Source organism: Ranitomeya imitator, chromosome 5 (genome assembly GCF_032444005.1).
Source record: "Ranitomeya imitator isolate aRanImi1 chromosome 5, aRanImi1.pri, whole genome shotgun sequence".
Lineage (NCBI taxonomy): Eukaryota > Metazoa > Chordata > Amphibia > Anura > Dendrobatidae > Ranitomeya > Ranitomeya imitator.
The window spans coordinates 492923633-492937653 of NC_091286.1; positions in this window are offsets into that span (position 1 = coordinate 492923633).

Genomic DNA, 14021 nt, shown 5'->3' on the forward strand with positions numbered 1-14021 from the left:
GCTGGTTGCTCTAGTGGGCTGATATTACTCCTCATGTTCCATGAGTTGGCACATGAGTTCAAGTAATTTCAGGATGGTTTTTTGTAGGGTTTTTCGCTGACCGCGCAGTTCACTTTTGTATCCTCTGCTATCTAGCTTTAGCGGGCCTCATTTTGCTGAATCTGTTTTCATAACTACGTATGTGCTTTCCTCTCATTTCACCGTCATTACATGTGGGGGGCTGCTATTTCTGTGGGGTGTTTCTCTGGAGGCAAGAGAGGTCTGTGTTTCTTCTAATAGGGGAAGTTAGTCCTTCGGCTGGCGCGAGACGTCTAGGAATCATCGTAGGCACGTTCCCCGGCTACAGCTAGTTGTGTGTTTAGGTTCAGGATCGCGGTCAGCTCAGTTTCCATCACCCTAGAGCTTGTTTTGTTTTTTGTGCTTGTCCTTTTGTTATCCCCTGCCATTGGGTTCATGACACACTTTACTCTTGTGACAACACAGAGTAAAATTTTTATCTGCTGGTATCTCAGCATTAAAATGTAATGCTTGACAATGTTCACATAAATAGTTCATAGGACCACAGGAGTGTTCTACTATGGTACTGTCATCATTAGTAAAACCTGTAGGATGTTGAGGTACAGGTTGTGATAACGGAGCATTGGAATGTTTCTGTAAGCCAACATATATAAAGCGTGGACCTGGTAGAGGATCTTCACTGTCCACAGATTCAATCACTGAGGAGTTGGAAGGTGTATCGTGGTCAGAGTTTATTAATATGGAGGTGCAAGCGTTTTTTTTGCGCCATTCACGGCGTGCACCAGCTGCATTTGGTAATGGTTTGTTTGTTGCCTTAGAAGAGTCAGGTGTGAAGCATGTCTTATAAGCAGACTTAACAGTGTGCAGGCGACGGCGTTTATCATTTGGAGTGTAAGTAGGACAGTGTTTGCGCTTACGTGCAGATTTACCAACGGTTAAAGGAGCTTCAAGCTGCACACATTCTATGAATGGAGACAAAGAAGCTGTGTTGTGGGCAGAATCTATGACTGAGGACGTGGAAATATTATGTTTGCAACGTTGAGAGCGTGTAGCAGCAGCAGCTTTATTACTTAATCGATTAGTTTTGTCCTCAAAAGACTCATTAGTAATGCGTTTATTGCAAGCAGCATTAACAGTGTCTGTCCTCTGTAGTCTCGTTAGCACGCTGTTTGTTCTTACGTGCGGCATCGGCGGCTTTTCGCTCAGCGTCATTGGTATACTTATTATCAGACCTGATGTTACGTGCGCCATCAGCAGCTTTGGGCTCTGTGTCATTAGTATACTTAACAGTGTCCAGGCGCTTGCATCTCTCCTCTGTACTCTTGTTAGCACGCTGTTTGCGCTTACGTGCGGCATCGGCGGCTTTTCGCTCTGCATCATTACCATACTTTATATCAGACCTGATCTTACGTGCGCCATCAGCAGCTTTGGACTCTGTGTCATTAGTATACTTAACAGTATCCAGGCGCTTGCATCTATCCTCTGTACTCTTGTTAACACGCTGTTTGCGCTTACGTGCGGCATCGACGGCTTTTCGCTCTGCATCATTACCATACTTTATATCAGACCTGATCTTACGTGCGCCATCAGAAGCTTTGGGCTCTGTGTCATTAGTATACTTAACAGTATCCATGCGCTTGCATCTATCCTCTGTACTCTTGTTAGCACGCTGTTTGCGCTTACGTGCGGCATCGGCGTCTTTTTGCTCTGCATTATTAGTATACTTTCTATCAGACCTAATCTTACGTGCGCCATCAGCAGCTTTGGGCTCTGTGTCATTAGTATCCTTACTATTAGAGCTCATGTTGGCTAAGCGAAACAGCTTTAAGCGTGGTGGTGGCAAACAACAGGTTAATAAGAGGCAGTGTCAGGTAGTAGGAAAATAGCCAGTTAATAATAGGCAATAGTTCTTTGCAGGAATGCAGATATTAATAAATAGGCAGTTTATATTGCAGAGAAATTGCTGGGCAATAATGGACAATGTCCTTATGTGGCAAATAATAGAGCAATATACCCAATGTGGCAAAGAAGAGGTTAATAAACGGCAGTCTCTCAGTATAACAGTCAGTGAATAATAGGCAGTATATGGAGAAAACACCAAACAAAAGTTCAAAATTGGTGTGAAAATGTCACTGAACCACTTCACAACTAAATATATATAGTTTTGGTAAATGGTATTATCATTTTTTTGACGAAATTCGGCAGGAGCTTGAAGAGCAACGTCACTGGGCCCGCCTCCACGTAGTAGAAACTTGCTGTGAGGTAAAAATTCAAAAATCACACCAAAATGGCGGGCGGAGTGTGTCACAGTACGGCACGTTTCTGATTGGTCGCTCGCAGCAGGCGGCAACAAATCAGACACTGGACACTGTTGACGTCACTTATCTCCGGACATTAGCTCCGGACATTAGCTCCGGACATTAGCTCCGGACATTAGCTCCGGACATTATCTCCGCACATTAGCTCCGGACATTAGCTCCGGACATTAGCTCCGGACAAAGCCACGGAAGTTGGCACAAATTGCAGGAAGTAGTATTCTAGGCAATTAATCTCCGGACATTAGCTCCGGACATTAGCTCCGGACATTAGCTCCGGACAAAGCCACGGAAGTTGGCACAAATTGCAGGAAGTAGTATTCTAGGCAATTATATATTAGATTCTTACAACAGTGAGATATAATATAGTCAAAAATTGGAAGAACACATCATTTCCCTCAATTGGAGAAATGGTAAGCGTAGTGCAGCATATTTATGTAATGGAGCACTTGGTCGTAGGTAGTGTTGAGCATTCCGATACTGCAAGTATCGGGTATCGGCCAATATTTGCTGTATCGGAATTCCGATACCGAGTTCCGATATTTTTGTGATATCGGAAATCGTTATCGGAGTGTGCGGTGAGTATGGTTCCAAGGGTCTGGAGGAGAGGAAACTCTCCTTCAGGCCCTGGGATCCATACTTATGTAAAAAATAAAGAATAAAAATAAAAAATATGGCTATACTCACCCCTCCGAAGAACCCTGGCTTTCACCGCTGCGAGCGTCCGCCTCCGTTCCTGAGAATGTAGTGAGTGAAGGACCTTCGATGACATCACGGTCAGGTGAGCGGTCACGTGAGTGGTCACAGTCACCTGACCGCGACGTCATCGAAGGTCCTTCACTCTCTGCAATTCTCAGGAACGGAGGCGGACGCTTGCAGCGGTGATAGCCATATTTTTTATTTTTATTCTTTATTTTTTACATTAATATGGAACCCAGGGCCTGAAGGAGAGTTTCCTCTCCTTCAGACCCTGGGAACCATCGAGGATACATTCCAATATTTGTGTCCCATTGACTTGTATTGGTATCGGGTATCGGTATCGGCGAGATCCGATATTTTGCCGGTATCGGCCGATACCATCCGATACCGATACTTTCAAATATCGGAAGGTATCGCTCAACACTAGTCGTAGGGCAAATGGAGCGAATGGTGGAACTGGTATCTTTTAAAATCAATTGGGAAAATAGCTACAGTATTTTGAGTATATGTGTTAGTTATGATAAGAGCCCAATTTATTCTCATGCTCTTAAAAAGGACCTGTCATATACACCCCCCAAAAATTAGTTTATTACCTTGCCAAAATTCTTATGCTACCCTGAATCTGCAGCTGTTTTCCTTTTTTCATTAAGTGTATCTATTGACGAGATCTGCCTTTTCTTGTGTTTTGGTGATAAGTAGCTTGTAGTCCAAGTGGACATTTCAGAAGAATTTTCTCTGATGTCATATAGTCCACCCCCTCTATGATGCTCCTCAATCACCGCTTGACAGTGTTGGATATTGGAAGAACAGTGTGATCTCAAAAAATCACCCTGATTGTGAGAAACCCCATTGCAAGACACTAACATGGGCGCACATCACAGGCAAGTGACATTGATCACAGAGAAACCTTACAAGATCACGCTGTTTGACCAGTTTCAGGTGCTGCCAAGTGGGGATTAGGCAGCAGCTTCTGAAACTTCCTTTTAGACCACAAGCATATTTGGGACAAAATAGAAAAAGAAGGATATCTCTGCAGTGGAGGGTCAAAATAAAAAATTGAATACAGTAGCTGATTCAGTATGCAAATTGCTTCTTCAGAGACGAAGGTAACTCTATAGCACTACCTGTTGGAAGCCGCAATCCTTCAACAGATGGCACTATAGAGTTCCAGTCCTCTTCCTCTCAGAAGATGCAATTTGCATATTAAATTTCCCAGAGGAGCATTGCACGGCTTATAAGCCTCCTTACCTTGGAATGCCAAAGCCAGTATGTCATTCCCCACAAGGAGAAACGTGGCAGATTCAAGGTAGCAGTGAGATTTTGGCAAGGTAACAAACTATTTTTCTCGGCACTTGATAGAATCCCTTTAAGCTAAAAACAGCAATAGCATTTACCTACCTAAAACATTATCCCAGGGCCTGAAGGAGAGTTTCCTCTCCTTCCGACCCTGGGAACCATCGAGGATACATTCCAATATTTGTGTCCCATTGACTTGTATTGGTATCGGGTATCGGTATCAGCGAGATCCGATATTTTGCCGGTATCGGCCGATACCATCCGATACCGATACTTTCAAATATCAGAAGGTATCGCTCAAGACTAGTCGTAGGGCAAATGGAGCGAATGGTGGAACTGGTATCTTTTAAAATCAATTGGGAAAACAGCTACAGTATTTTGAGTATATGTGTTAGTTATGATAAGAGCCCAATTTATTCTCATGCTCTTAAAAAGGACCTGTCATATAAGCCCCTGTTGTGAATTCTGTGGCCAAGCTCCCTCCTGTGGTCATGAGTGGTACTTCGGCTGGTTCTGTCTATGAGCTTCCTTTGGTGGATGAGAGTGGTACTGCGGCTTCTGAGTTTCCTTCCTCAGGTGATGAGGTTAAGTCGTTAGGTGCTGCTCTATTTAACTCCACCTAGTGCTTTGATCCTGGCCTCCAGTCAATGTTCTAGTATTGGTCTTGCTTTCTCCTGGATCGTTCCTGTGGCCTGTCTTCCTGCATAAGCTAAGTTTTGCTTGTGTTATTTTTGTTTGCTATTTTTTCTGTCCAGCTTGCTATATTGGTTTTTCTTGCTTGCTGGAAGCTCTGGGACGCAGAGGGAGCACCTCCGTACCGTTAGTCGGTGCGGAGGGTCTTTTTGCCCCCTCTGCGTGGTTGTTTGTAGGGTTTTGTGTTGACCGCAAAGCAATCTTTCCTATCTTCGGTCTGTTCAGTAAGTTGGGCCTCACTTTGCTAAATCTATTTAATCTCTGCGTTTGTATTTTCATCTCAACTCACAGTCATTATATGTGGGGGGCTGCCTTTTCCTTTGGGGTATTTCTCTGAGGCAAGCTAGGCTTATTTTTCTTTCTTAGGGCTAGCTAGTTTCTCAGGCTGTGCTCGAGGCGCATAGGACTGGTCAGGAGCGCTCCACGGCTACCTCTAGTGTGGTCGGATAGGATTAGGGATTGCGGTCAGCAACGTTCCCACGTCTCAGAGCTCGTCCTATGTTTTTGGTAATTGTCAGGTCACTTTGTGTGCTCTGAACTTCAAGGTCCATTGTGGTTCTGAATTACCTGTTCATAACAGTACTGGAGGCCCAAAGTACTAATGCTTCTCAATAGAGGGAAAAGAGAAGTTCTGAGACCATTTTTTTTTCTTTGCACAGTGTTCTGTCTTTCTTTTCCCCTTTACGTCAGGGTGGTTCAGAACACAGGTGTGGACATGGACATTCAGGGTCTGTTCTCTTTGATGGATAATCTCGCTATAATTGTACAGAATATTCAAGATTTAGTGGTTCAGAATCCTATGTTAGAACCTAAAATTCCTATTCCTGAGTTGTTTTCTGGAGATAGAGCTAAGTTTTTGAATTTTAAAAATAATTGTAAACTATTTCTGGCTTTGAAACCCCGCTCCTCTGGTGACCCAGTTCAACAAGTTAAGATCATTATTTCTTTATTACGTGGCGACCCTCAAGACTGGGCATTTTCCCTTGCGCCAGGAGATCCTGCATTATGTAATATTGATGCGTTTTTTCTGGCGCTCGGATTGCTGTACGATGAACCTAATTCAGTGGATCAGGCAGAGAAAAATTTGCTGGCTCTGTGTCAGGGTCAGGATGAGATAGAGATTTATTGTCAGAAGTTTAGAAAGTGGTCCGTGCTCACTCAATGGAATGAATGTGCGCTGGCAGCTATTTTCAGAAAGGGTCTCTCTGAAGCCCTTAAGGATGTCATAGTTGGATTTCCTATGCCTGCTGGTCTGAATGAGTCTATGTCTTTGGCCATTCAGATCGGTCGACGCTTGTGTGAGCGTAAATCTGTGCACCATTTGGCGGTATTATCTGAGCATAAACCTGAGCCTATGCAGTGCGATAGGAGTTTGACCAGAGCTGAAAGGCAAGAACACAGACGTCAGAAAGGGCTGTGTTTCTACTGTGGTGATTCCACTCATGCTATCTCCGATTGTCCTAAGCGCACTAAGCGGTTCGCTAGGTCTGCCACCATTGGTACGGTACAGTCGAAATTTCTTTTGTCCGTTACTTTGATCTGCTCTTTGTCTTCCTATTATGTCATGGCATTTGTGGATTCAGGCGCTGCCCTGAATTTGATGGACTTGGAGTTTGCTAGGCGCTGTGGGTTTGTCTTGGAGCCCTTGCAGTGTCCTATTCCATTGAGAGGAATTGATGCTACGCCTTTGGCCAAGAATAAGCCTCAGTATTGGACCCAGCTGACCATGTGCATGGCTCCTGCGCACCAGGAGGATATTCGCTTTCTGGTGTTGCATAATCTGCATGATGTGGTCGTGTGGGGGTTGCCATGGCTACAAGTCCATAACCCAGTATTAGATTGGAAATCAATGTCTGTGTCCAGCTGGGGTTGTCAGGGGGTACATGGTGATGTCCCATTTCTGTCTATCTCATCATCCACCCCTTCTGAGGTCCCAGAGTTCTTGTCTGATTACCGGGATGTATTCGATGAGCCCAAGTCCAATGCCCTACCTCCGCATAGGGATTGTGATTGTGCTATCGATTTGATTCCTGGTAGTAAGTTTCCTAAGGGTCGACTGTTTAATTTATCTGTACCTGAGCACGCCGCTATGCGGAGTTACGTGAAGGAGTCTTTGGAGAAGGGTCATATTCGCCCGTCATCGTCGCCATTGGGAGCGGGGTTCTTTTTTGTGGCCAAGAAGGATGGTTCGCTGAGACCTTGTATTGATTACCGCCTTCTAAATAAAATTACGGTCAAATTTCAGTACCCCTTGCCGCTGCTGTCTGATTTGTTTGTTTGGATTAAGGGGGCTAGTTGGTTCACCAAGATATATCTTCGTGGTGCATATAATCTTGTGCGTATTAAACGGGGCGATGAATGGAAAACAGCATTTAATACGCCCGAAGGCCATTTTGAGTACCTGGTTATGCCATTCGGGCTTTCTAATGCTCCATCAGTGTTTCAGTCCTTTATGCATGACATCTTCTGAGAGTACCTGGATAAATTCCTGATTGTATACTTGGATGATATTTTGGTCTTCTTGGATGATTGGGAGTCTCATGTGAAGCAGGTCAGAATGGTGTTCCAGGTCCTGCGTGCTAATTCTTTGTTTGTGAAGGGGTCAAAGTGTCTCTTTGGTGTTCAGAAAGTTTCATTTTTGGGGTTCATTTTTTCTCCTTCTACTATCGAGATGGACCCTGTTAAAGTTCAGGCCATTTATGATTGGACTCAGCCAACATCTCTGAAGAGTCTGCAGAAGTTCCTGGGCTTTGCTAATTTTTATCATCGCTTCATCAATAATTTTTCTAGTATTGCTAAACCGTTGACTGATTTAACCAAGAAGGGTGCTGATGTGGTCAATTGGTCTTCTGCTGCTGTGGAAGCTTTTCAGGAGTTGAAGCGTCGTTTTTCTTCTGCCCCTGTGTTGTGCCAACCAGATGTTTCGCTTCCGTTCCAGGTCGAGGTTGATGCTTCTGAAATTGGAGCAGGGGCTGTTTTGTCACAGAGAAGTTCTGACTGCTCGGTGATGAAACCATGCGCCTTCTTTTCCAGGAAATTTTCGCCTGCTGAGCAAAATTTTGATGTTGGCAATCGAGAGTTGCTAGCCATGAAGTGGGCATTCAAGGAGTGGCGTCATTGGCTTGAAGGAGCTAAGCATCGCATGGTGGTCTTGACTGATCACAAGAACTTGACTTATCTCGAGTCTGCCAAACGGTTGAATCCTAGACAGGCTTGTTGGTCGCTGTTTTTCTCCCGTTTTGACTTTGTGGTTTTGTACCTTCCGGGCTCTAAAAATGTGAAGGCGGATGCCCTGTCTAGGAGTTTTGTGCCCGATTCTCCTGGTTTGCCTGAGCCGGTAGGTGTTCTCAAAGAGAGGGTAATTTTGTCTGCCATCTCCCCTGATTTGTGGCGGGTGCTGCAAAAATTTCAGGCTAATAGACCTGACCGTTGCCCAGCGGAGAAACTGTTTGTCCCTGATAGGTGGACGAATAAAGTTATCTCTGAGGTTCATTGTTCAGTGTTGGCTGGTCATCCTGGAATCTTTGGTACCAGAGATTTGGTGGCTAGATCCTTTTGGTGGCCGTCTCTGTCGCGGGATGTGCGTTCTTTCGTGCAGTCCTGTGGGATTTGTGCTCGGGCTAAGCCCTGCTGTTCTCGTGCCAGTGGGTTGCTTTTGCCCTTGCCGGTCCCGAAGAGGCCTTGGACACATATCTCTATGGATTTTATTTCGGATCTCCCCGTCTCTCAAAGAATGTCGGTCATTTGGGTGGTTTGTGGTCGCTTCTCTAAGATGGTCCATTTGGTGCCCTTGTCTAAATTGCCTTCCTCCTCTGATTTGGTGCCATTGTTTTTCCAGCATGTGGTTCGTTTACATGGCATTCCAGAGAACATCGTTTCTGACAGAGGTTCCCAGTTTGTTTCGAGGTTTTGGCGAGCTTTTTGTGCTAGGATGGGCATTGATTTGTCTTTTTCCTCGGCTTTCCATCCTCAGACAAATGGCCAGACTGAACGAACCAATCAGACCTTGGAAACATATCTGAGATGTTTTGTTTCTGCTGATCAGGATGATTGGGTGTCCTTTTTGCCTTTGGCTGAGTTCGCCCTTAATAATCGGGCCAGCTCGGCTACTTTGGTTTCGCCGTTTTTCTGCAATTCTGGGTTCCACCCTCGTTTCTCTTCAGTGCAGGTTGAGTCTTCGGACTGTCCTGGTGTGGATACTGTGGTGGATAGGTTGCAGCAGATTTGGACTCATGTAGTGGACAATTTGACTTTGTCCCAGGAGAAGGCTCAACGTTTCGCTAACCGCAGGCGCTGTGTGGGTCCCCGACTTCGTGTTGGGGATTTGGTTTGGTTGTCATCTCGTTATATTCCTATGAAGGTTTCCTCTCCTAAGTTTAAGCCTCGTTTCATTGGTCCATATAGGATTTCTGAGGTTCTAAATCCTGTGTCTTTTCGTTTGACTCTTCCAGCTTCTTTTTCCATCCATAACGTGTTCCATAGGTCATTGTTGCGGAGATACGTGGCACCTGTGGTTCCATCTATTGATCCTCCTGCCCCGGTTTTGGTTGAAGGGGAGTTGGAGTATATAGTGGAGAAGATTTTGGATTCTCGTGTTTCGAGACGGAAACTCTAGTATCTGGTTAAGTGGAAAGGTTATGGTCAGGAAGATAATTCCTGGGTCTTTGCCTCTGATGTCCATGCTGCCGATCTGGTTTGTGCCTTTCATGTGGCTCATCCTGGTCGGCCTGGGGGCTCTGGTGAGGGTTCGGTGACCCCTCCTCAAGGGGGGGGTACTGTTGTGAATTCTGTGGCCAAGCTCCCTCCTGTGGTCGTGAGTGGTACTTCGGCTGGTTCTGTCTATGAGCTTCCTTTGGTGGATGAGAGTGGTACTGCGGCTTCTGAGTTTCCTTCCTTAGGTGATGAGGTTAAGTCGTTAGGTGCTGCTCTATTTAACTCCACCTAGTGCTTTGATCCTGGCCTCCAGTCAATGTTCTAGTATTGGTCTTGCTTTCTCCTGGATCGTTCCTGTGGCCTGTCTTCCTGCATAAGCTAAGTTTTGCTTGTGTTATTTTTGTTTGCTATTTTTTCTGTCCAGCTTGCTATATTGGTTTTTCTTGCTTGCTGGAAGCTCTGGGACGCAGAGGGAGCACCTCCGTACCGTTAGTCGGTGCGGAGGGTCTTTTTGCCCCCTCTCCGTGGTTGTTTGTAGGGTTTTGTGTTGACCGCAAAGCAATCTTTCCTATCTTCAGTCTGTTCAGTAAGTTGGGCCTCACTTTGCTAAATCTATTTCATCTCTGCGTTTGTATTTTCATCTCAACTCACAGTCATTATATGTGGGGGGCTGCCTTTTCCTTTGGGGTATTTCTCTGAGGCAAGCTAGGCTTATTTTTCTTTCTTAGGGCTAGCTAGTTTCTCAGGCTGTGCTCGAGGCGCATAGGACTGGTCAGGAGCGCTCCACGGCTACCTCTAATGTGGTCGGATAGGATTAGGGATTGCGGTCAGCAGAGTTCCCACGTCTCAGAGCTCGTCCTATGTTTTTGGTAATTGTCAGGTCACTTTGTGTGCTCTGAACTTCAAGGTCCATTGTGGTTCTGAATTACCTGTTCATAACACGCCCCCATAAAATTAGCTTATTACCTTGCCAAAATTCTTATGCTGCCCTGAATCAAGCAAAAGGCTTGTTCCTTTTTCTCTTTTTGTTTTTGTTTCTGGTTAAGTAGCTAGAGCTGTTTTGCTATTTTTCTTCCCCTAATTCCTCATCCTAATCTTTATTTCCTCTCCATTTAGGCTTCTAACATTATACTTATTCTATGCAATGGGGATATGAGAGAATAATGTATGAAAATTGTATTTATATCAGTGCTAAAACACCCCAATTTTTTGTTTTCCCTATAGAATTGCAAAACCTTGTTGTTGTATGCTTATAAAAAGTAAAAGGGAGCGTGATGAAGCGGACCCAACAAATTGTATGATACACCTAATTCATTAACCCCTTTACCCCCAAGGGTGGTTTGCACGTTAATGACCAGGCCAATTTTTACAATTCTGACCACTGTCCCTTTATGAGGTTATAACTCCGAAACGCTTCAACGGATCCTGGTGATTCTGACATTGTTTTCTCGAGACATATTGTACTTCATGATAGTGGTAAAATTTCTTTGATAGTACCTGCGTTTATTTGTGAAAAAAACGGAAATTTGGCGAAAATTTTGAAAATTTTGCAATTTTCAAACTTTGAATTTTTATGCAATTAAATCACAGAGATATGTCACACAAAATACTTAATAAGTAACATTTCCCACATGTCTCCTTTACATCAGCATAATTTTGGAACCAATTTTTTTTTTTGTTAGGGAGTTATAAGGGTTAAAAGTTGACCAGCAATTTCTCATTTTTACAACACCATTTTTTTTTAGGGACCACGTCTCATTTGAAGTCATTTTGAGGGGTCTATATGATAGAAAATGCCCAAGTGTGACACCATTCTAAAAACTGCACCCCTCAAGGTGCTCAAAACCACATTCAAGAAGTTTATTAACCCTTCAGGTGTTTAATAGGAATTTTTGGAATGTTTAAATAAAAATGAACATTTAACTTTTTTACACAAAAAATTTACTTCAGCTCCAATTTGTTTTATTTTACCAAGGGTAACAGGAGAAATTGGACCCAAAAAGTTGTTGTCCAATTTGTCCTGAGTACGCTGATACCCCATATGTGGCAGTAAACCACTGTTTGGGCGCATGGGAGAGCTCGGAAGGGAAGGAGCGCTATTTGACTTTTCAATGCAAACTTGACAGGAATTGAGATGGGACGCCATGTTGCGTTTGGAGAGCCACTGATGTGCCTAAACATTGAAACCCCCCACAAGTGACACCATTTTGGAAAGTAGACCCCCTAAGGAACTTATCTGGATGTGTGGTGAGCACTTTGACCCACCAAGTGCTTCACAGAAGTTTATAATGCAGAACCGTAAAAATAAAAAATCATATTTTTTCACAAAAATTATATTTTTGCCCCCAATTTTTTATTTTTCCAAGGGTAAGAGAAGAAATTGGACCTCAAAAGTTGTTGTCCAATTTGTCCTGAGTACGCTGATACCCCATATGTGGCAGTAAACCACTGTTTGGGCGCATGGGAGAGCTCGGAAGGGAAGGAGCGCAGTTTGACTTTTCAATGCAAAATTGACAGAAATTGAGATGGGACGCCATGTTGCGTTTGGAGAGCCACTGATGTGCCTAAACATTGAAACCCCCCACAAGTGACACCATTTTGGAAAGTAGACCCCCTAAGGAACTTATCTAGAGGTGTGGTGAGCACTTTGACCCACCAAGTGCTTCACAGAAGTTTATAATGCAGAACCGTAAAAATAAAAAATCATATTTTTTCACAAAAATTATATTTTTGCCCCCAATTTTTTATTTTTCCAAGGGTAAGAGAAGAAATTGGACCTCAAAAGTTGTTGTCCAATTTGTCCCGAGTACGCTGATACCCCATATGTGGCAGTAAACCACTGTTTGGGCGCATGGGAGAGCTCGGAAGGGAAGGAGCGCCGTTTGACTTTTCAATGCAAAATTGACAGGAATTGAGATGGGACGCCATGTTGCGTTTGGAGAGCCACTGATGTGCCTAAACATTGAAACCCCCCACAAGTGACACCATTTTGGAAAGTAGACCCCCTAAGGAACTTATCTGGATGTGTGGTGAGCACTTTGACCCACCAAGGGCTTCACAGAAGTTTATAATGCAGAGCCATAAAAATAAAACAAAATTTTTTTCCCACAAAAATTATTTTTTAGCCCCCAGTTTTGTATTTTCTCTAGGGTAAGAGGAGAAATTGGACCACAAAAGTTGTTGTCCAATTTGTCCTGAGTACGCTGATACCCCATATGTGGGGGGGAACCACCGTTTGGGCGCATGGGAGGGTTCGGAAGGGAAGGAGCGCCATTTGGAATGCAGACTTAGATGGAATGGTCTGCAGGCGTCACATTGCGTTTGCAGAGCCCCTAATGTACCTAAACAGTAGAAACCCCCCACAAGTGACACCATTTTGGAAAGTAGACCCCCTAAGGAACTCATCTTGATGTGTTGTGAGAGCTTTGAACCCCCAAGTATTTCACTACAGTTTATAACGCAGAGCCATGCAAATAAAAAATATTTTTTTTTCCACAAAAATTATATTTTAGCCCCCAGTTTTGTATTTTTCCAAGGTTAGCAGGAGAAATTGGACCCTAAATGTTGTTGTCCAATTTGTCCTGAGTACGCTGATACCCGATATGTGGGGGGGAACCACCGTTTGGGCGCATGGGAGGGCTCGGAAGGGAAGGAGCATCATTTGGAATGCAGACTTAGATGGATTGGTCTGCAGGCGTCACATTGCGTTTGCAGAGCCCCTAATGTACCTAAACAGTAGAAACCCCCCACAAGTGACACCATTTTGGAAAGTAGACCCCCTAAGGAACTTATCTGGATGTGTGGTGAGCACTTTGACCCACCAAGGGCTTCACAGAAGTTTATAATGCAGAGCCATAAAAATAAAACAAAATTTTTTTCCCACAAAAATTATTTTTTAGCCCCCAGTTTTGTATTTTCTCTAGGGTAAGAGGAGAAATTGGACCACAAAAGTTGTTGTCCAATTTGTCCTGAGTACGCTGATACCCCATATGTGGGGGGGAACCACCGTTTGGGCGCATGGGAGGGTTCGGAAGGGAAGGAGCGCCATTTGGAATGCAGACTTAGATGGAATGGTCTGCAGGCGTCACATTGCGTTTGCAGAGCCCCTAATGTACCTAAACAGTAGAAACCCCCCACAAGTGACACCATTTTGGAAAGTAGACCCCCTAAGGAACTCATCTTGATGTGTTGTGAGAGCTTTGAACCCCCAAGTATTTCACTACAGTTTATAACGCAGAGCCATGCAAATAAAAAATATTTTTTTTTCCACAAAAATTATTTTTTAGCCCCCAGTTTTGTATTTTCCCAAGGGTAACAGGAGAAATTGGTCCACAAAAGTTGTTGTCC